This window comes from Amblyomma mixtum, chromosome 3 (assembly GCF_055824585.1).
Source record: "Amblyomma mixtum isolate Tamu chromosome 3, ASM5582458v1, whole genome shotgun sequence".
In the NCBI taxonomy this organism is placed as follows: domain Eukaryota; kingdom Metazoa; phylum Arthropoda; class Arachnida; order Ixodida; family Ixodidae; genus Amblyomma; species Amblyomma mixtum.
In genome coordinates, this window is record NC_143014.1 from 6,008,347 (window position 1) to 6,029,515 (window position 21,169).

Here is a 21,169-nt window from a genome sequence, read left to right on the forward strand (position 1 = left end):
CGAAGAAGGGAGTCCATCATTCGTTCAAAGGTAGCCGGCGTGTTACAGAGTCCGAACGGCATGACTTTAAACTGGTATAAGCCCTCAGGAGTCACGAAGGCGTTCTTTTCGCGCTTCTTTTCATCAGCGGCAATTTGCCAGTACATCGATAGAAGACTAATTGTAGAGAAATATTTGGCGCCGTGGAGGCAATCTAATCCATCATCGATCCTCGGGAGGGGATATATACTTACTTTTTTCGGATGTGGTTGAGGTGCCAGTAATCAACGCAGAAGCGCCAGCTGCCCTCCTTTTTTACCAGGATGACTAGTGAAGCCCAAGGGCTTGACGAGGGCTCGATGGTGTCTTTTGCGAGCATCTTTTGTCCACCTATTGATTAATGGCAGTGCGTTCAGCGCTGGACACTCGGTACGGACGTCTGTGGAGAGGAGAGGCATCACCGCATCACCGGTGTTTGTAGGATGCGTCACCACAGAGGTACGAGCCAAAACACGGGCATCAAAGTCGAAGATGTCGCGAAAAGATAATAAGAGCCACTTAAGATCGTGAGCTTGCAACAGCGGTAGGTCAGAAGCGATCATGTCGGCGTAGTCGTCCGTTGGTTTTTTTGTTGGTGTGGCCGCAGGCAACAGGCATTGATGAGTGGAAGATAAGCAGCGGTCCACTATTGATGTGACACATTCGGCAGCAGGGCACAGCGTGGCGAGTGAGATGCCTTGCGGGAGCGGTTGGATGGACGAGTCAAAATTCAGGACCGGAAGGTATGCTCGGGTTGCCGACATTGTAAAGACAGTGTGCACAAGCGCAATGCTTCGCGTGACGGCGAGGTCAACTTCCGGAGTGACTACGTAGTGACCGCCAGGGACAGGGGGGATCAGATGAGAAAGAAATGTAAGTTGTGGCTTGAGGCGGTAGACGGACAAAGTCGAGAGCACAAAGACGAGGTATAGCTGAGGACGGCGACTGCGCAGAAAGAGGAAGGTCAAACTAACAACACTACAACACTAGTGGCGAAGTTGATGAGGGCTGAACGCTCGAACAGGAAGTCGAGGCCGAGAAGGACTTCATGAAGGCACTAGTCCAGAACAGATAATAGAACGGATGTATGGCGGCCGGATATGTCCACACGGGCTGTGCATAGTCCAACCACAGGAGGCGTTCCGCCGTCGGCAACGCGGAGAACGGCTGTGGGTGCAGGGGTTAGTACTTTTCTCAGGCGGCGTCGTAGGGTTGAACTCATGACGGATACGTGCGCACCCGCATCGATCAGGGCTCTCACATGCCCTCCATCGACATGAATGGCGAGGAAATTATGGTGTGCTCGAAGGTCTAAGCGAGAATTTTGGGACTGGGGCTGTACTGCAGTATCACCTCCAGACACTGCAGCGTCTAGTTTTCCGCTTGGGAGCGTCCGTAGGAGACAGGAGAGGAGCGAAGGCGTTGGAGCGAACGAGACGCAGGGGGATGGGGAGCGGCTGGAGCTGGGAATCTAGCCGTCGACGGTAGCACTGTGCTGGGGTGCAGGGGGCGTGAAATGGCTGGGCTGTTCGTCGTTGCGGTGAGAGCTTAGAGGACTGTATGTGCTACGGCGGGACCAATAATTGCGACAGGGACTGGAGATGGGACCAGTGCGGTAGGAGAGGAAACAAATGGTCCTGTCGTCGGTTGTCCGCCAGTCGTTAGGGTTACGTCGACGTGGAGTGAAGTACGAAAGTCGTCCAGGAGCAATCGCAGTGATTTCGGGTGGTGGTGAAGGACGTACCGAATGGAGACCGAATGGAGACCAAGGTTTGCAAGCTCCTGACGGACGACGGCTTGCACGAGAGAGATGCTGGGCAATTCGTTATCGCCATCACGTAGATTATTATTATTATTATTATTATTTAACAATACTATCAACCCTCGTGTGAGGGTCCTTACAGAGAGGGTATAAAAATTTCATAGAAAAACAGCACTATTCACAAGCATTGAACACATCAGCATGAAACGGTACATCATTCAGTCAAGCATCAAATGGTACTTTCAAGCAGGTGGTTATCCAGAGATCGTTCGAATTCATGCACATCACTCTTTTCCACAACACTCATTGGCAAATCATTCCACATTTCAACTGCATGAGGGAAGAAGGAATGTTTGAAAGTTTCACTGCGGGCGTTGTAAGGCTGAATTATCCGACCATGATTTGTTCTAGAACTGCGTTTGCCTGGTGCTTGTATGTATGTTTCCTTCTGAATATTTATCTGTCCTTGGAGCATCTGGAACAATAACTTCAGCCGATTTTTTTGTCGTCGTGTTTCTAATAAATCCAGGTTACAGGAAGAGAGCATATCCGCAACTGAGTCTGTCCTTCGATATCGGCAGCAAATAAAGCGTACTGCGTACCTCTGAACTCTTTCTAATTGTTTCTTTAAATAATTCTGTTTAGGACTCCATACTACTGACGCATACTCAAGGACTGGCCTCACAAAAGCTTAATATGCAATTAGTCTTACATCCCGTGTAGCATGCTCCAAATTTTTTCTCAGAAAATATAACTTCTGGTATGCTTTAGAACAAACCTCTTCTATATGTGTGCCCCAATTTAAGTTTTCTGTTATTGTCGGTCCTAGGTACTTAAACTGAGTTGCATTTACCAAACATTTGTCACCAATGACATATGGGAACAAAAGAACAGACTTCTTCGTTGAAATGTGCGTGTATGTTGATTTCGAATAATTTATTTTCATGTTCCATTTTTTGCACCATTCGCTTAAAGCCTGTAAAGAGTTGTTAATTCTAAGCTGGTCGTCCTTGTTTCTAACTGTAGAATAAATTAAACAGTCATCTGCGAATAGCTTTAGTCGCACATTTGGTTCCAGAACAGTAGAGATTTCATTATATAGACTAAAAATAACAAGGGTCCCAGAACAGAACCCTGCTGAACTCCTGAAAGCACTGCTAGTGGGCTGGACACATGACCATCCACTTTGACCACTTGGTTACGATTTGTTAAATAAGCTTTAATCCATTTCACAATACTCAAATTAATTCCAGCTCTTTCCAGTTTAAAAACTAATTTATTGTGCGGCACTTTATCAAAAGCTTTGGCAAAGTCTACAGCGATTACGTCAATCTGCTGCTTCCCATCAATCGTCATTGCAAAATCATGAATTGTCTCTACAAGTTGTGTAGTGGTGGAAAGGCCTGCTCTGAATCCGTGTTGGTGAGGGTAAAGTAAACCGTTTGTTTCTAGGTGATGAAAGATGTGCTTCGCTATAATATGTTCCATAAGTTTACAAGAAATCGATGTAAGAGATATTGGGCGGTAGTTATTTACAAGTTCTCAGTTTCCCCCTTTAAACACCGGAATTACTAGTGCATTACGCCAATCTTGTGGTACACAATGAGTGTGCAAAGATTTTTGAAAAATAAGTATAAGGTATCTCGACGCCCACTCGGCATATCTTCGGAGAAACTGGGTTGGTATGATGTCTGGTCCATTGGCCTTCTTAGCATTCAAATTGAGGAGCTGCTGAAATACACCCTCCTGCGTAATTATGACGTCATTCATTTGGCTAGGCAACAGGTGTTCTGAACTAAGGTCTATGTCATCTTGGGTTGCGGTGAATACCGACTCGAAAAAGTGATTAAAGTAATCTACTATATGCTGCTTCTTTATCAGTATCTTATTTTCGTGCTTAATCTCCTGTATTCTCTCCTTCCTATCACTAAAGTATCGCCAGAACTTTTGCGGCGACGTTTTGAGGAAGCGGCGCAGCGTTTCATCGAAACACTTTTTTTTAGCTTCTTTCAGCGCTTGCTTCAGCTCAGCACGAAGTCGCAAAATTGGGATACGTTTTTCTTTTTACGTAGTCTTTTTATTTTACGTTTCATATGAATTATGTCCCTGGTGATCCAGGGGCTTCGGTGCTTCGTCTTTTTAACACGAGTTGGAATATATATCTGTCAACGCAGTGTTGTATAATTTTCTTAAATTGCTGCCACAACTCTTCTACCGTTATGGAATCATAGTCAGTTTCAAAATCATCAAAGGCAGATTCCAGGTAGTCAAGAATGGAGGTGTCGTCCGCTCGCCCATAATCTTTAACGCGCACAGGGATATAAGGCCTTGAGCACTCACTGGTTGCAAGTGGTATGGCAACAACAATCATCTTGTGGTCAGAGACACCATCTTCAACGTTAACAGTGTGTTCTTTTATGTTATTTGACAGGAACACCAAGTCCAATAATGACCACCGCGAATTTGGCGTTATTCTTGTATCTTCTTGCACAATTTGTTTTAGGTTATACGCGAATAAAATTTCTAATAGTTTCTCTCCGTTACACGAATCAGGACCAACAGAACATAGCCGTTGCCAATTAATTTGTGGTAGGTTAAAATCGCCGGTCATTATTAGTCTCGTGTTCGTTTTGACATTCGCACATAAAAAAGTGTCTAGTTCATCTAGGAACTCAGGTGAAGCAGAGGGTGCGCGGTACACAGATCCGATAATGTAAGTAACGTTATAAAACTTTATCTTGCACCAAACTGTTTCAGCAACATTGCATTCCATTATTACTGCAGATAAAGAGTTTTTTACGATGATACAAACGCCCCCGCCACTTGTGTCCCTGTCTTTCCTAAACATTATATAGTCCGGAGGAACAATGCAGTCAGCAGATATATTGTTATTCAACCAGGTTTATGTTATTATTACAACATGCGGACTTTGTGAAAGGAGCAAGTATTCTAATACTGTAGTCTTATTTACAATGCTTCGCGCGTTGAGACTTAAAAGGCGTAGCTATATCTGCGATGTGTCCGACGCCGCACTCTTGATTGAGGTATCAAGGTGAGCTGGGCTGCCTGGTTCATCTGACTGGTGCTGTCTGGAATTATCAGCCTTATCTCCGCGGCCTGTAGACAGCAGACATCGTTCGTTTCGGCTGTGATCCCAGATATAGGTTTCATTGTTTACGCGAAGTTTATCATGAACAAGAAAGACCTTAGCCTTCTTAGCCCTGTCTGCAGCCGCACTGTCCCATAGTTTTCGGCGCACTTCTACAGTTTCTTTGGCATAGTCAGGGCTAATACGCCAAGAAGTTCCCTTCAGCTTTGTGCCTTTTTTCAGCAGACTCTCCTTTTCTCTGGAATCGTAAAATTTAAGAATAACTGGTCGACATTTCTCTGGTTGGGCTTTACCAAGGCGATGAATTCGCTCCACTGTGTCAACCTGCACGCCCATAGTTTTCTGAAATATATTTTCCACAACAAGTACCGTCAGTTTTGATTCTGTTTCCGTTTCAGTGACGCCAAGTGCTAGTAAATTGTTACGTCGGCTTCGGTTCTCATAATCGATAAGCTTTGCAGCCTGCTGTTGGACTACTTCTTCTAGCTTACAAATCCTGTTATTCATCGCATCAAATGCATCAAGAAGGCCCTGCAAGTTGTCGGTTTTTGCGCTCACTGCAACAATTTTACCTTTGATGTCATCCATCTTACGCACGAACGCAGCTTGGTTCTCAAGAATTTCTTCCAACTTCTCATTCACTTTTGGCCCGGGGTTCTGTTCAACGTCACCCGACAAAAGCAATAAGAGCACTGACCAGCAATCGCACAAAATTTCACAACACTTGCGGGGGCACGGCACGACTATCAAGAAGCGGTTGTCACTACAATAAGCAATGGTATTGCTCGGAACACTTGCCTGCAAAAGCAGTAGCGGATGCTTAGACATGCTGCTTGCCAGCCGAGTGCCGTGCCCTCTGAAGCAGTGGTCGCTGCGATGCTCCTTATGTACAGCGTCGAGTGATGACGTCACAGATGACGTACGGTAATCGAAGATCAGGCATTCCACGGTGTCATTGTCACGAGGCGCTCGGAAGAAGGCCAGTCGTTGACCGTTGCTGGTTGTTGTAGCAGTGAAAATCCACAGCAAAATCTGCAAAAGCAGTAGCGGATGCTTAGACATGTTGCTTTCCAGCCAAGTGCCGTGCCCTCTCAGTGGGGCAGTGGGGCAGATGCAGTGGGGCAGGGGACATAGCTTCGAGTTCACGTCGAATGATGCGGGTCACATTTTCTGGAGGCGCTGGAGTTTCCCAGTGCAGCAGGTCTTCACATGAGGACGTCGCAGCCGTGTTGGGGAGGCGTGTGTACGGCCGACTAATACGCTTGCTTTTCGCTTCCTCGAAGCGTCGACATTCCTTAATAACTCCGTCGACCGTAGCGCAGTTCTTGTAGACGAGCAATTTGAAGGCATCATCGGCGAATATATACACAACACGTGGCCCACTTTGTCAGATTCAGGCATGTTATTGTCAACTTTGTGGCAGAGGGCCAACACGTCCTGAATGGACGAAACATTGGAGTCCGTAGAAGTTAGAGCTCGGGATGCAAGGTCCCTCTTAGCGGCAAGTGTTCAGCCGAGCGGCCGTCCAAACAGTTCGCGAAGTTTCTGTTCGTACACGCCACAGCTGGTCAAATAATTTTCCTGAGTTTCGTACCAGACTCGGGCGGGGTCTTTTATATAGAAGATGACATTTCCGAGCGTAAGGGTCGGATCCCAGCGGTGTTATGTATTCACGCGTTCGTATATGTGGGTACAGTGGTTAACGTCAATGTTTTCGGTGCCAGAAAATGGTTACGAGTGTGAGAAAGAACGAGCGATGACATGGCCGGTGCTGGGAGGAGTCTTGGGTCATGGTTAGCGAAGGCAGCTGGCGGCCGCTGTGGAGGTCCTTCGTCGGTAGGCGCAGGGGAATTCCGCACTTCCACCAAATATGTTGTGGGAAAGTATATATTTGCCTTTATTCACACAAGAGAAGAGAACAGCGGCGAGCGGCACCGAGAACACAGCCAAAACTTCGTTGTCACCTTCGCCTGTTGTTGTTAGCCTTTGAAAAGATGGCACATATCCACACTGGAAGATCGGCCAATAATCGGGAGGCAAAAGTTGCTATGCACATGTACAAAGTAAAGGCAAAAGAAAAGCGCACGGGAGGGCAATACCGGGGGAGTTTACCACAGGAAGGGCAGGGAGTGAAAAGAGATGAGTTTGTAATGAAGAGAGAGAGAGACTAAAGAAAATGAAGAAGTGATTAATTGACATAGAATTGAAATAGATTTGGATGTCGTCAATAACGCGTGATTAGCTGTTGTTCAACTAGTTCAATTCAGTACATATCTCGCGTACATCTGTCGGATCAAAACAATTAGTGCGGCTATTCCTAGGTATTGTGCAGATCGTTGATTAAGGGTTTGGAGAACTGCTGACAACTTCTTCGAAAAATTTGTTAAATTCTTGGGAAAGTTCTGTGCCATGTACGTGGCGGCCCTGAAAAACAAGACCTTTGATAACTGGCGACGATGTGGTTTGATTTAGCAGCTTGTTTAGTTTTTTCCATACGTCTGCAGTAGCTTTACAGGACACCTGTTGGAACAGATGCTGCAGGAAACACCGTTTTCTTTTCTGAGGAAGGTATTCAGCTTATTTATATATTGCTTAGATGTTTTTAAATCTAAAAGTGTCCTCGTATTGACAAACTTTCTATATAATCTAGCCTTCTTTTTTATTCGTTTTAAACATTAACGGCGGATCCAGGGCTTTCGGTAGTTATGATGCGGCTTTAAAACTATTTCTCTAAATTGTTCAGAGTAAATGCGCTTAAAATGGATATGAATGTTTCATACGCATCATCTACAGTGTTACAGTAGAATACATCATCCCAGTTTTCCTTCACAAGACTCTAGTAGAAAGATTCCAGTTTACAGGGGTGGTATTCTGGATAATTAATGTGATCGAAGTTTGCGCATGCGTTTTTTTATCTTTACATTCAAAAATGTGTATCGGAAACTGGTCGCTTATGTCATTACATAGAACTCCAGATATTACACTTTTTACATCAATGTTGGTGATAAAAACGTCTGTCAAAGTCTCTGTGTACATTGTAACGCGTGTTGCTGTTTTAGTAACGATAGCATGACCATTCTTCTACTGTCAAAAGAAAGGTCTCCTGCTCCTGCGCAGGGCAAGATTTTAGCACATCAATGTTGAAATCACAAGCAAGTAATAATTCCAAATTATTTACATTTACATAGTTGAATGACAGTTCAATGTTTGGTTTGGTTTATTGGAGTTTAACGTCCCAAAGCGACTCAGGCTATGAGGGACGCCGTATTGAAGGGCTCCGGAAATTTCGACCCCCTTGGGTTCTTATAAGTGCACTGATATCGCACTGTACACGGGCCTCTCGAATTTCGCCTCCATCGAAAATCGACCGCCGCAGCCGGGGTCGAACTAGCGTCTTTCTGGTCGGTAGATCACGCAGTAGATGTAATTTCTCGATTTCAAGGATAGCCATTCAATATCTTCAATCAACAGAGACATTTCAGGAATTATTTCACGTTCAAGATTATTTTTGATGAGGATTTCAATGCCTCCACCTTGTTTATTAGGTCTATTTAGGAAGAAACTATTACATCCATTAGATCGAAATAAGAAACAAATTCATTTAGAAGAATAGAAAGCTCATCTTCTTTATGCCTTGCTAACCGAATATTCATATGAAAAGAAGTCAAGCCGATTCTTACCGATGTATTTATGTGGTGTTTAGGTCATGCGGAGACTCGGCCATTTTAGAGGCGAGATGTAAAACACAAACAAATGAAGACACTTAAACCATTTTTTCTACGTCCTGAGCATTGCGAGGGTGTAGAATCGATGACGACTCTTCCTTCCAAGTACCCGCGATACATTAATGGTGCGTGAGAGGTAAATTTTCTTATTCATTTTTGACGCCTCAAATTTTCTTCCTTCCAAGCAACAACCCTACCATTGCTTGTCCAGGCAAATTTCGAGCGTTTTGCTTCCTTTTGTTCTATAGTCATGCCAAGCACTCGTTTTAGCGCTGGACAAACATGCTCGTTGATGAACAGGGGCGAGATGGGTGAAAAACCGGGATCCTCAGTTGTCATGCGCATCTTACGTGCTTTTTGGAGCACAGCGTCTCGCTTGGGAAGGCTTTTGAACTGTACAGTGATATTCGGTACAGTGTTGGTGGTTTTTGCAGGGACACGATGGCACATTTCAATGTCGCCTTTCGCAATATACTCCTCTAAAAGCTCACCTATTTTATCAAGAGCATCTGGAAGGTTTTGATATTCAGAGAAAGGTATCCCTTTAATCTCAAGGTTCCGATTCCCTGAATACTGCTCCGGGACAGTCACTCGATCCTCGAGCTGTAAAACCTGCGTTTTGAGGGCTTGGCATTCTTGTAATAGCTTTTCATTACCCACTTTGAGCTCTTGGTTTAGATTTGCGAGCTCATCACGTTCTTGCCTGCTGTCCTCGAATTCTTTATTGAAAAATTCGAGACTTGCCTTTACTTCCCTTAGCTCCTTTCTTAGATCGCGTTAAAGTTTAGCTTGAAAGTCGCGCGTTTCCTTCCTACGTTAAGCACATTCATCCATATCAAATGCGAGAAAACAGTGCACGCAAGCAACGGCGTTGGACAGAAATGGCGCTTCACTGTATGAAAAACGTTCTAACCTGCAGCGATAGCGGACAAGGTTCAGATGGTCTCGTAAGGCTGCCCTTGCTGCTGCCAAGTGATTCCTCGGTGAAAATGCGGCCCGTTTTAAGGCGAAAGCCTTTAATGGCTCATACTCGCGGTCATGAATCTGTCCGTTCGTTCGTCCGTTACATCTGAAGCGAAAGTTTAGAAAAAAATCCTAAAATCTTGTGCACGGCGAGAGCAGAACCAGCATCCTTCCGTTCCATAGCCGAGCGTGCTAACCACTACGCTACGCCGACTTCCTGCCAACGTGTATGCAGTTCTCCTTGTCTAGCGCAAGGACGCTGGAGAGCGTTGCGGGAAAGGCTTTCGCCTCATCGCACTTTAGATCACAAAAGTGCCCCCTCGAAATATTTGTAGCAGCCGCTTCCCAGATGGACGTTACGTCACTGACGTATTGTCGTCGTCACGCTGGCTGCCTTTCTTACAGACGGTTGATTCCAGGATTACTGGCCGCGGACTTGCGGCTGCAATGATAGCGGACAAGATTTAAATGGTCTCATCAGGCTGCCCCTTCTGACGACAAGTTTGTGATGCATGAGGTAGGAAGGTACAAGCGACATCTCTTGGCCGCGGGAACGAGAGCGCTCAAGCTTATAAAGAAATATTTTAAGGTTTAGTAGGCCGAACACCTTCGAGGAATGAAGAAATATACGATTTACTATCGTATTGTGTTCCAGCTCATTCAGTATATATTCGCTTTGATCTTGAAATTCACAAGGTAAGTTGCTGGGCGAGTTGGTTCCGATATTTCATTACTACAGCGTTATGAACGGGACAAGGAGGAGGACACAGGCAGAGACACAACACAGCGCTTGCAAGGGACTTGCAATTCAATAAAGCGACGCTTACGGAAGCTCCACTGAGCCGATGTTGGGATTAGGTGCTTTTCTTCAAAACACAAAATGTTTCTGAGTATTACTTTTTCGGCTAGCTTAGAAAATACGGACAAGAGAGATATTGGCCTTTAATTTCCGAGCTTGTTTTTATCACCATTTTTAAAGGTAACAGTTACACTTCCGATTTGCATTTTAGGAGGAAATACAGTGGTACTGATACAAAGGTTTAGGATGTGCATAACATATGGTAAAATAAGGTAAAAAATATACCTTATAGGCATTATCTGGATGTCCCAATGTCAGTTGATGCGCTGCTGTTCAATTCCTACAGAGCTGCGGTTACAGGTGCTTCTTCAACCGGTATGAGAAATACAGTGTTGCTAATCTGAACAACATCACTGAGGTCATTACGTGGCGCTACATTTCCAGAAACACCAAAAAATTGCGCATTGAACGTATCTGCTAATTATTTTCCGGATATACTTACGCCTTCAATAATTAATGTATTTAATTCACCAGATTCGCTATTTCGCCCAGAACAGCGTTTAGTCGCTTCCATGTAATGATGGGGCGGCCTCGAGTTGAAACAAATTGGTTTGTGTAATAGGCGTTTTCGGCTTTCTTAAGTTCGGCATTGAAGTGGTTTCGGTCATATGTAGAAGTTGTCAGATAATATTCTACTTTGGATTTAATAAACTTATGATACAGGCTGTTCTCCGTGTTTATCATTTTAAGACCGTGACGCCTTTTTTTCTTGTGACTATCTGAAAACAGGCCTTTTAAATTGACTTCAGAATGTGTAGAATGCCTCGCTCGTATTACTCGCACCGTTTTGTAAAAATACAGGCTTTTATTTGCTTTTTCGACAGAGTTTGTAAATATGGACCGAGCTTTTGAAATATAACCCAAGTTGTATACAACGGGGGGCCCTAGTGTATACCACATGGGCAAGTGGGGCCTGGGCAAACGCTAGATCACCTACGCCGGTCCCATGTGGGGAATAAGTGGACCAGCCCAAATTGGGCTTGCACTGTTGATTATACATGGGTCCGATATCAGAGTTGCTAGGGCTAACTCATGCCACACTCCTACATCTAACCCACATCGGTCCCTTGTGGTGTACATGAGGGCAGATGCAACTTCAATGTCGGCTCAGTGCTGAAAAGAATAGGCTTAAGCAGGTTGGTAATTCATTGCAACAGCGTAACCCTAGCGCGGGAAACAAAACAAGACAAAGATGAGACGGAACAAGCGCTAACTTTCAACACAGCGGATTTATTGCAGATCAGGAGCATATATACAATACTGATACAGCAGAAAAAAAAAGTCGCTGAAGGCCTGCATCGCAGAAGAAAAGTTGAGTCACACATGAGCGACGAACAGAGAGCGGAGGAGTGAAGGAAAATGGATGGAAAAAGAAAGTGAGAAAAGGTAGCCGTGATTCCCTACCTGCATAAGGTCTCGCACAATCTAAGGAAGGTAGGGCAACGTTCTGGAGTGAAAGTAGTTTTCACGGCACCTAAAAAGCTTCTGAGTGCGAGCAAATATAGCTGCCCTACCAGAAGGCGGAAACCTGAGTGCAGAATTAAGCACAGAAATGCATTGCAGGAAGGAGGCGGTTTACAAAATTCCCCTTCTATGTGGTCGGCTGTACATAGGGCAAACGGGTCGGTGTTTAATGTGCGCCTCTTAGAGCACAACAATAAAGTTGGTAACATCGCCACACACGGCCATCTGGCGGCCCATTGCAAAAAATGTGAGGCAGTACCACCTTGCCACCCCCTGTTCGACAAGACAGTCATTTTGTATCGGCACCATAACGAACTAACCAGAGAAATGAAGGAAGCGTGTGAGACAGCACGGGCAGGTGATCAATGCGTCATCAGACCGTCTGTGGCGTTATTGAAGAACGAGCTCGAGTTCTTGGCATGACGGCATGTGGCATTTTGTTATGGTCCTTCATGTTTCTTCCTTTTTTTTCTGCTGTATCAGTAGTGTATATATGCTCCTGATCTGCAATAAATCCGCTGTGTTGAAAGTTAGCGCTTGTCCCGTCTCGTCTTTGTCCTGTGTTGTTTCCCGCGCTATGATTACGCTGTTGCTCAGTGCTGAAACAATCTTTGCTAGCCAAAATGGGGCTGCCCACACGAAACCACTGTAGGTGCCACATAGGCTGTCTAGTGACTGGGAAACGGGTGTGCCCAACGGCTGCCCACATCGCTCCTTTGTAGTGTCATCATCATCATCATCATCAGCCTGACTACGCCCACTGCAGGGCAAAGGCGTCTCCCATGTCTCTCCAATTAACCCTCTTCTTCGCCAGTTGGGGCCACCGTATTCCCGCAAATTTCTTAATCCCATCCGCCCACCTAACTTTCTGGCGCCCCCTGCTACACCAGGGTGGAAATTTTGGCAAGTCGGTACTGATCCATAATATAAGAGTAGCGCAAAACCAGGACGACGGACACAAGGGGAGAGAACACACACCAACAACACAGGCGCTGTTGTTGGTGTGTGTTCTCTCCCCTTGTGTCCGTCGTCCTGGTTTTGCGCTACTCTTACATTATGGCCCCCTGCTACGCTTGCCTTATCTTAGAATCCAGTCCGTTACCCTTAAGGACCAGCGGTTATCTTGCCTTCGCATGACATGCCCTGCCCAAGCCCACTTCCTCTCGATTTCAAGTAGGATCTCATTAACCCGCGTTTGTTCTCTCACCCACTCCGCCCGCTTCCGATCTCGTAAGGTTACACCTATCATTTTAATTTCCATAGCTCGTTGCGTTGTCCTTAACTTAAGCTGAACCCTCTTTTTTAGCCGCCACGTTTCTGCCCCATAGGTGACTACCGGTAAGATACAGCTGTTATATACTTTTCTCTTGAGGGATATTGGTAAACAGCCATTCATGATCTGAGAGAACCTGCCATATGCGCTCCACCCCATTCTTATTCTTCTAGTTACTTCCCTCTCCTGATCCGGATCAGCGGTCACTACCTGCCCTAAATAGACATATTCTCTTACTACTTCCAGCATAGCGCCATCAATTGCGAACTGCTGTTTGCTTGCTATAGTGTTGAATATTACTTTTGTTTTCTGCACACTAATTTTTAGCCCCTGTGTAATTCATTGATCATGCTTTGCAGTTTATGTCCTGAGTGACTTAGCAAGGCAATTTCATCAATGAATCGTAGATTACGTAGGTATTCTCCATTAACTCTTATCCCCAAGTGTTCCATTTCAGGCCCTGGAATACCTCCTGTAAACAGGCAGTGAATAGCATAGGCGAGATCGTGTCTCCCTGCCGGACACCTTGTAGCGTACATGTGGGTCGATGCAACTTAAATGTGGGCTCAGTCCTTAAAAAATCTCTGCTTGCCCTAATGGGGCTGCCCACACGAAACCGCTATAGGTCCCACATAGGCTGTGGCGGGACTGGGAAACCGGTGTGCCCAACTGCTGCTCATATCGTCCCTTGTAGCTTACATGAGGGTAGATGAAACTTCAATGTGGGCTCAGTCCTTAAACAATCTCTGCTTGCTTGCCCTAATGGGGCTGCCCACACGAAACCGCTGTAGGTCCCACATAGGCTGTGGCGGGACTGGGAAACCGGTGTGCCCAACTACTGCACCACATCGGTCCCTTGCAGTTTACATGAGGGCAGATGAAACTTCAATGTGGGCTCAGTCCTTAAACAATCTCTGCTTGCCCTAATAGGGCTGCCCACACGAACCCGCTATAGGTCCCACATAGGCTGTAACGGGACTGGGAAACCGGTGTGCCCAACTGCTGCCCACATCGGTCCATTGTAGCGTACATGTGGGCAGATGAAACTTCAATATGGGCTCAGTCCTTAAACAATCTCGATCTGCTTGCCCTAATGGGGCTGCCCACACGAAACCGCTATAGGTCCCACATAGGCTGTGGCAGGACTGGGAAACCGGTTTGACCAACTTCTGCCCACATCTATTCCTAGCAGGGTACATGTGGGCAGATGAAACTTCAATGTGGGTTCAGTACTGAAACAATCTCTGCTGGCCCTAATGGGGCTGCCCACACGAAACCGCTGTAAATCCCACATAGGCCATGGCGAGGCTGGGAAACGGGCGCACTGAACTGCTGCCCACATCGGTCCCTTGTTGGGTACTTGAGGCCAGAGAGAACGTCAATGTGCGCTCTATGCTGGAAAAACCTCGTGAAGCGTAACCAGACCCACACACAAAACCTCTTGGATCTCGCATCAGCCGTGCCGGGGCTCGAAAGCGGGCGTGCCCTTATCGGTCCCTTACCGGAGTCTGTTGGGCAGCTGCAACACAAATGCTGGTGCTAGGCGAGTAAAAACGCAGCAAGCCCGAATTGGGCAGCCGATACATTGTCGCAGGCGGTCCTACATCGGCTTCAGCTGCTTTTAATCCAGTGATGTGACTCCATTGTGTTATGCATGCATATTTTCAGTTCGCAAGTTTGCATCAGGCGCACTGATGGCTTACTCTTAGATATAAGTTGTAATTTAATTTTCAGCATGTTTACGGGCTGGTGTTTCAATTGGATTCCGATGTCCATGCGTTCTAAGTAATAAACCTAAACTATATGGGGTGTGTCAGTGGATAACATTAATATTTATGTCACCACCAAGAAACAAGGTTTCAGTTCTGACTTTTTTCAAATGAAATCAGATTGTCACAAAATTTCAAGAAATTTTAGAAATTTTAAGCGGTGTGCCGGCCGCTTTGAAGAATCAACAAACAAACACTACAAACATTCGCGGCATTACCCAGCACCTCCACCAGAAATGTCACGTACTGCTGACTGCAGTCCGTCGAACATGAAAACGGCGGGAATGGACTCTAAACGAAACTGTTCATTTCGACAAACTTGCGCCCGCAAAGAACTGAATCCCTCGGCGGCGGCGTGGAAAGAGAAGTTTACTTTGTTCGACGTCAACAAAAATACAAAACAAAACTGCTGAACGCAATGGTCTAAACATTCAAGCACATGCGCAGTGACTCAGCACTGAGCACGTCAGTAGGGCAGTAATGAGGCCTACACTCGACTGCCGCGCAGGACGATGAAGTATGTCGACCGTTTGCGCAAAAACTCAGCCTCGCTCATTGACAGTGCGTCCACGCATGCTTGCTCAAAGAGGCGCATGCGGAGGCGCTGCAATATTGGAAACATCGCTCTTTGCGGACGGCCATTTAAGGAAGCCCCTCCACGCTGGCGTCACAAAACGAACATTCCGAAACACAAGAGCATATTTGCAAACACTTCGGGCGAACTAGTGCGCGCTTCCAGGCGGGTTACAAACATGCGTGACACTAGCATCCAAAAGGTGCGCGCCACTACACAATCTAACATTGCGTGCCGCAATGTTTCTAAGAGACCGCATTGCGGCCATCGGGCGGAGGGCGACACGCCCCATGCCGCAGGCGGTCTCTTGTGGGCAGGACCCGCCAGCCTCGCAACCAGCCGTAGTCCCTGATATCTGCAGGAAGTGCAGCTGGGGTCAATTGGCGCCAGCGCGCCCGTCTCGTTTTCTGGAGTTGTTCGCGGGTCAGCTGAGCGACCGTTAGTGCCTCACACATCATGAAGGACTGGGTTTCATCAACATCCAGATCGGGCACGCTGGTAGTCAACGACGCCAGCGTGCGACGCACGTTAACGGAAAATGCCGGCGGCTGCTCGGCTTTAGGGCCAACCACGAGTTGCGAAAAAAAAACACGTTGCGCGCTGTACCCAGGAAGTATGCGAGGAGTGTTCTCCCTGGATAGTCTGGGTTGCGCACAAGATCGCGTGCTCCTCCCAAGGCAAGCACATTACACATGGTGCGGATGCAAGGTATACTGAACCCACCCATGTACGACGGAAGGCGAATGAACAACCGTGACAAGTTCGGTTTTTCCCTCCCAAACTAAATAGCCACAGGCAGTGGTTAGCCTGTGTGCAAACATGCACGGTGGGATTGCGACGCGGGCGAAAAAAAACATGCGGCTAGTACTGGACTTCAGTATATAGCTTCGCTCTGCCATTGCAAGGCGGAAAGATGACGCCACCGAGAGGAGTTTCTCAGCGTTTGTGCGGAGGTTAGTCCAGGTTTCGTGGGCTACTTCTCCGCTGGCGAGGAATACTACTCCCAGGACTTTCCATCCCTGCACCCACTCCACCTCGCCCGCAAGGTTCGGTGTGAAGGTGCCAAGCCTTAGCGCCTTGCTTTTTCCCCTGTTCAATAGGGCCCCGGATATCTCGCTATACTCGTGAAACAGCCGCGAAAAAGCGGCGTAGCTATCCTCGTCCTTGAGAAAAAGCGACACGTCGCCGGCGTAGGGTGAAACTTTGATTTGGCCCTGGCCAGGCAGAGGGAAGCCGCGTATGGATGTGCTGTCGATAATACGCCGGATGAGTAGATCCAGGCATAAGCCACAGAGCGTTGGGAAGAGAGGGCATGCTTGTCTTATGGCCCGGGTGACTGAGATGCGAGCGCTCTGGTGGCCGTTCACGGATAGACGAGCGTTCAGGTCTGCGTAAAGTAAGCGCAGCATGTAGACAATTTGCGGTGGGAATCCGAAGACTTCGAAACCCCGAATAGATACGAGTGTTTCAACCGGTCGAATGCTTTCACCTGATGAGCGAAAACACCCGGTGAAGCCCGTCCTACTGGCAAATGTGAACAGGTCTCTTGTGAGCGCCAATGCGGCAAACACAAAGCGGTCAGGCACGCTGCTGGTTTGAGCCTGGAGAACTAGGTAAGGCAGAACCGCCCGCATTCTTCTGTTGAGTAAAGATGCGATGAATTTGTAGTCTGCGCTTAAGAGGCTTATGGGCCGTCACGCTTGGGGGTCGGAGGGCTCACCGCCCGCTTTTGGAATGAGTATAATGCGGCATTCGCGGAAAGAATTTGGCCGTAATCCATCTGCGAGGAAGAAGTTGACCATATCCAGCACCGCTCCTTGGATCGCGTAAAAAACGTTGAATAAAAAGTTGTTGAAATGCCGTCTGGACCAGGGGCCGAGACTGCATTCATACTTTGCCGGATGGCGTGCAGCTCTTGGCTTGTGGCTGGTGCGCAAAGGTTCTCATGCAGCGCTTCTGCTACACGAGGCAAGTTTCGAAAAAAACCTTCGTAGAAGCCCGTCATAGCCTTCTTGATGATGTAGCTACTGCCGGTAGAGAACAGGTCCGAGAAGTGGCTTGCGAAGATGGTGCAGATATTGGACGTGTTTTTGCTTTGTGTGCCGTCTGGGAGTGTCATGAAAGGCACAGCAGCGGGAGCGAATTCCTCTGCGGTGCCTGCGCGTACTTATCGTAGCCGGGTCTGATATAAGCCGCCCGAGCTTGTGTGCGCGACTAGCTGCCCATGATGACTGGCAGAGTAAGATGTGGTAGCGTGCTTTAAGTAGGCTCAGGTATCGCTCATAGCAAAAGTAAAGAGTGCTACCCTCTACACTATACGGATGCGCTTGAGGGTGTCATTCAGTGCATGCATTACATGGCATCTGCGGCCTTGACCGGCCGTCACCAGAGTTGCCTGCCAACGAATCTTGAGTGTGAATCAGTTGCAACAAAGATCTTGCATGATGCGGCCAGCGCCGTACGCAGCGACGCCACGCTTTCCGGGTCTGCCAGTAGACTAGTATCCATACGCCACGTAACATTACGTGGGGTGTCCTCACCAAAGTCGAGCCTGACTGACAATTGGTGGTGATCGGAAATCAGCGGCGTGCCTGCAGGGAACGCGAGAACCTCGCAGTTGACGACAGAAGAAGGGAGCTCTGGTGGAAAATGGAATTTGTTTATCCGACTGGCTGACTATGCTTTCTCCCACGTCGCCCCAAAGGCAGCGCCGTGAAGCTGCACCCACGCTTCAGACAAGCGGAACTGAATCACGAGGTCGCGGAGCGCGTGGGCACCGGAATAACGGCGGCCGTGACCCTGTCCGCGGACGTCACGGACGATGTTAAGAACACAATTGAAGTCACCGACGGTAAAAGTGGGGTAAGGATCAAGGAGGAATGAAACGCTCAAAAAAATTGGAACTACTAGTCTGCCGTGCAAGCACGTATACAACCAACACACGTACCCGCTGCTGGTTTAGTGTGAAATCGCCCGCAAGAGTGCGGCCGTCCAGCCCGAAAGTGCAATGAGCACCCGCGCGCAGACAGCAGTTTATAAAACGACACCAAAACCACACATATGAGAATCAGTCAACGAAACATAAGCAAAAACAGAAAACCGGGTGGTAAAATTCAGCACATCAAGTGAAACCACACATATGAGAAATCGCTGAAATCGTATGGATTCCCACCAACTAGCCCGCCAGATTGTGTTAATCAAGTGAAGTACAGAAATTGCATTCCTGTAAAAACAGGATGTCGACGCCTTGAGCCCTGGCAAAGTGCATCACCTCTCTCTGTCTCTACGGATTGAAATCCCCGAACATTCAGGGAGAGGAGATGCACAACCGCCATGACTGCCAAGAGCACCGACGGTATAACATACAACCTAAAGAGCGCTGCCATTGGCGGCGCTTCACGCGCGCGGCACTTTTTTACTGCAACTTTCGTTATAGGGCCCTTCGGACTCCGATGATTGAGGGTGGGCACGTTTGTAGTCGGGTCTGGAAATGTCCATTCTTTCGGGGTCGTCGGCGCTTGTGGCCTCGCTCACCGGATGCTGCGTGGTCTTGGCGACGCTCGCAGCTGAAGCCGATGCCGACGCCAGGGTCGCGGACGGGGGGGGGGGGGTGGCTGGCTGGTGACGGGAAGCGCGCGTCGTCCGCACTTCGAGGAGTCTTGTATTCTGAAGCCTGCCCGCACGTCAAGTCACCTGTCGGGCGAAGCGGCGTGCCTTTGTCCGGTACCTCCTCTAGGTCGTCTGGCGTCACGCTCGACTCGTCGCCGCTGCTCACGTTGTCGTAGGTCTCTGTGCCGGGAAGCGACGGCAAGGGTTCGTCGAAAACTGCAGCGAACGGCTCCACCTCTTTTGAAGGTGACCCCTCGCGCTGCTAATTCCCGAGCACCTCCGTCGCAGGGGCAGACTCGGGCTCCCTCGGGCGACTGGTCGTAGGGTCCGCGTCGGCAACCGACGTCCGGACGGCTGGTGTGCTCCGCGTTTCTGTGGCCACGTTGTCCTTGCTCGGGTCTTTCCTCGAGGCGGCGGCCGCCGCATAGGACCGTGGCCGCAGGCAGTCCGCTGTGGCGTGGCTTCCACCGCAGCGCCTGCAAGCCGCTCCGCTTCCGGCCGTGTCGTGTGGCAGTGTGCGCACCGCGCCATTCGACACGCCGCGCTGATGTGGCCGTCCTGCCCGCAGCGGGAACACACCTTCCGGACGCCTCGGTAGTCAAACATGACGCGGTGGCCCTGGACGGTCAGAAATTTCGGCACCGCCTGCTTCATTTCCATCCGGACCACGCGCGTCCCGTTGCCGACGTGACGACGGCCCTTGAGGACGGGATGGGTGATGTCCAGCACCTTGCCGTAGGAGCTCAGTGCTGCCGCCAGCGCCGCGTCTCCCACAAACAGCGGCCCACGTAAAGCTGTCACGTGAACCACGGCGGGACCCACGCAGGCTACTGGGACGGAAGTGCCGTTCAGGTTGATGTCGCCTGCAACCATGGCGACGCAGAACTTCATGCCTCCATGGTGCTGGAGGCTTTCCAGCCCTTTCGGGCCGACAACCGACTCGATGCCGCCGACGATGTTGTCAGCCGTCACGTCGGAAATAACTGTGCCCTGGAAGCAGTGCGCCTTTGGGGGCGGCTCACGGAACACCGGAGCGGGAGCAGGTCCCGGGCCTCCCATGACGTCACGGGCGGCCGGCTGGGCTGCTGCTTGCACGAAGGTCACGAAGGTTGCCCGAGCACCGGCAAAGGCACGGTGCCTGGGCTGGGAGGCGGGTCGCGGAACCTCCGGGTCGCAGTGGATCCGGGACCCGCCTGCACTTGTCGAAACTTCTGAGCAAGTCAGTCCCGAAAAAAACTTCGCTGGGTCTCGACGTGCTCAGCGGTCGTCGGACGGAATGCCGGCCGCTCTCGGCCATGCTCTTTTTAAAGGTGACAGCGAACATTAGAGATAAAGCTTGGAAAGTTACTAGAACATTCTGGAACAACGTAGGAATGGCTCCGACTGTACGCGATCAATCGAGATAAACCTAGGCGCGTCTTGCATCACAAAACGATAAAGAGGCGCGCCGGCAGCTTTGGCGAATGAACAAACAAGCACTATCGCGGCAATATTACCCACTCTTGGCCTTGTCCGAAGAAATGGGCATCTCATGCTGGCTGCTTGGCGAAAATGAATGCTGACACTGATGGCACTGTTTTGTTGTCCCAGCCCGTATTACTTGATGGCCTGGTGGTAGCCTTATCCTGGCCCAGCTGTTTTCCAAAGGATTTTTAATGGAAGCATGGCACGAGATGCAACCAAACGGTGAAAGAAATTGCCAAGTTTTAAATGCGCAATTTCATTGTGAGCCAATGAAATGTTTCGAGTTTATTTCAGTCCCCGACTGTTGTGGTAAAGTCCTCAACCTTTTTGTGTGCACCGTGCACTCAAGTGCGTCAAGTCGAAATATCTCGCTTAAAACAGTTTGCCTTTTCTAGTGTGCATACTGACGTCACACACAGAAAAGAAACGCACCAGCTGAGTTGACTAAAAAAAATTACCCTCCTTCAGTTTTTTTGGCTCCTGAACCCGTTTAAACCTGTTCGAACCGGCACGGAAGGTCGCTTGACAGTTGAAACCGGAGATGTCTCCGAAAAGCATGAATCCGAACTGAAGCCAAACC

At 48.5% G+C, this 21,169-nt stretch overlaps 1 protein-coding gene and 1 pseudogene across 1 annotated transcript in view; one reads left to right on the forward strand and one right to left on the reverse strand.

Moving 5' to 3' along the window:
• The window catches only part of LOC149349147 (cubilin-like), a 704,018-nt gene that overhangs the window by 262,983 nt on the left and 419,866 nt on the right, over positions 1-21,169 (forward strand). The gene's annotated exons all lie outside the window — the stretch shown is intronic.
• LOC149349149 (uncharacterized) lies at positions 1,490-19,998 on the reverse strand (annotated as a pseudogene).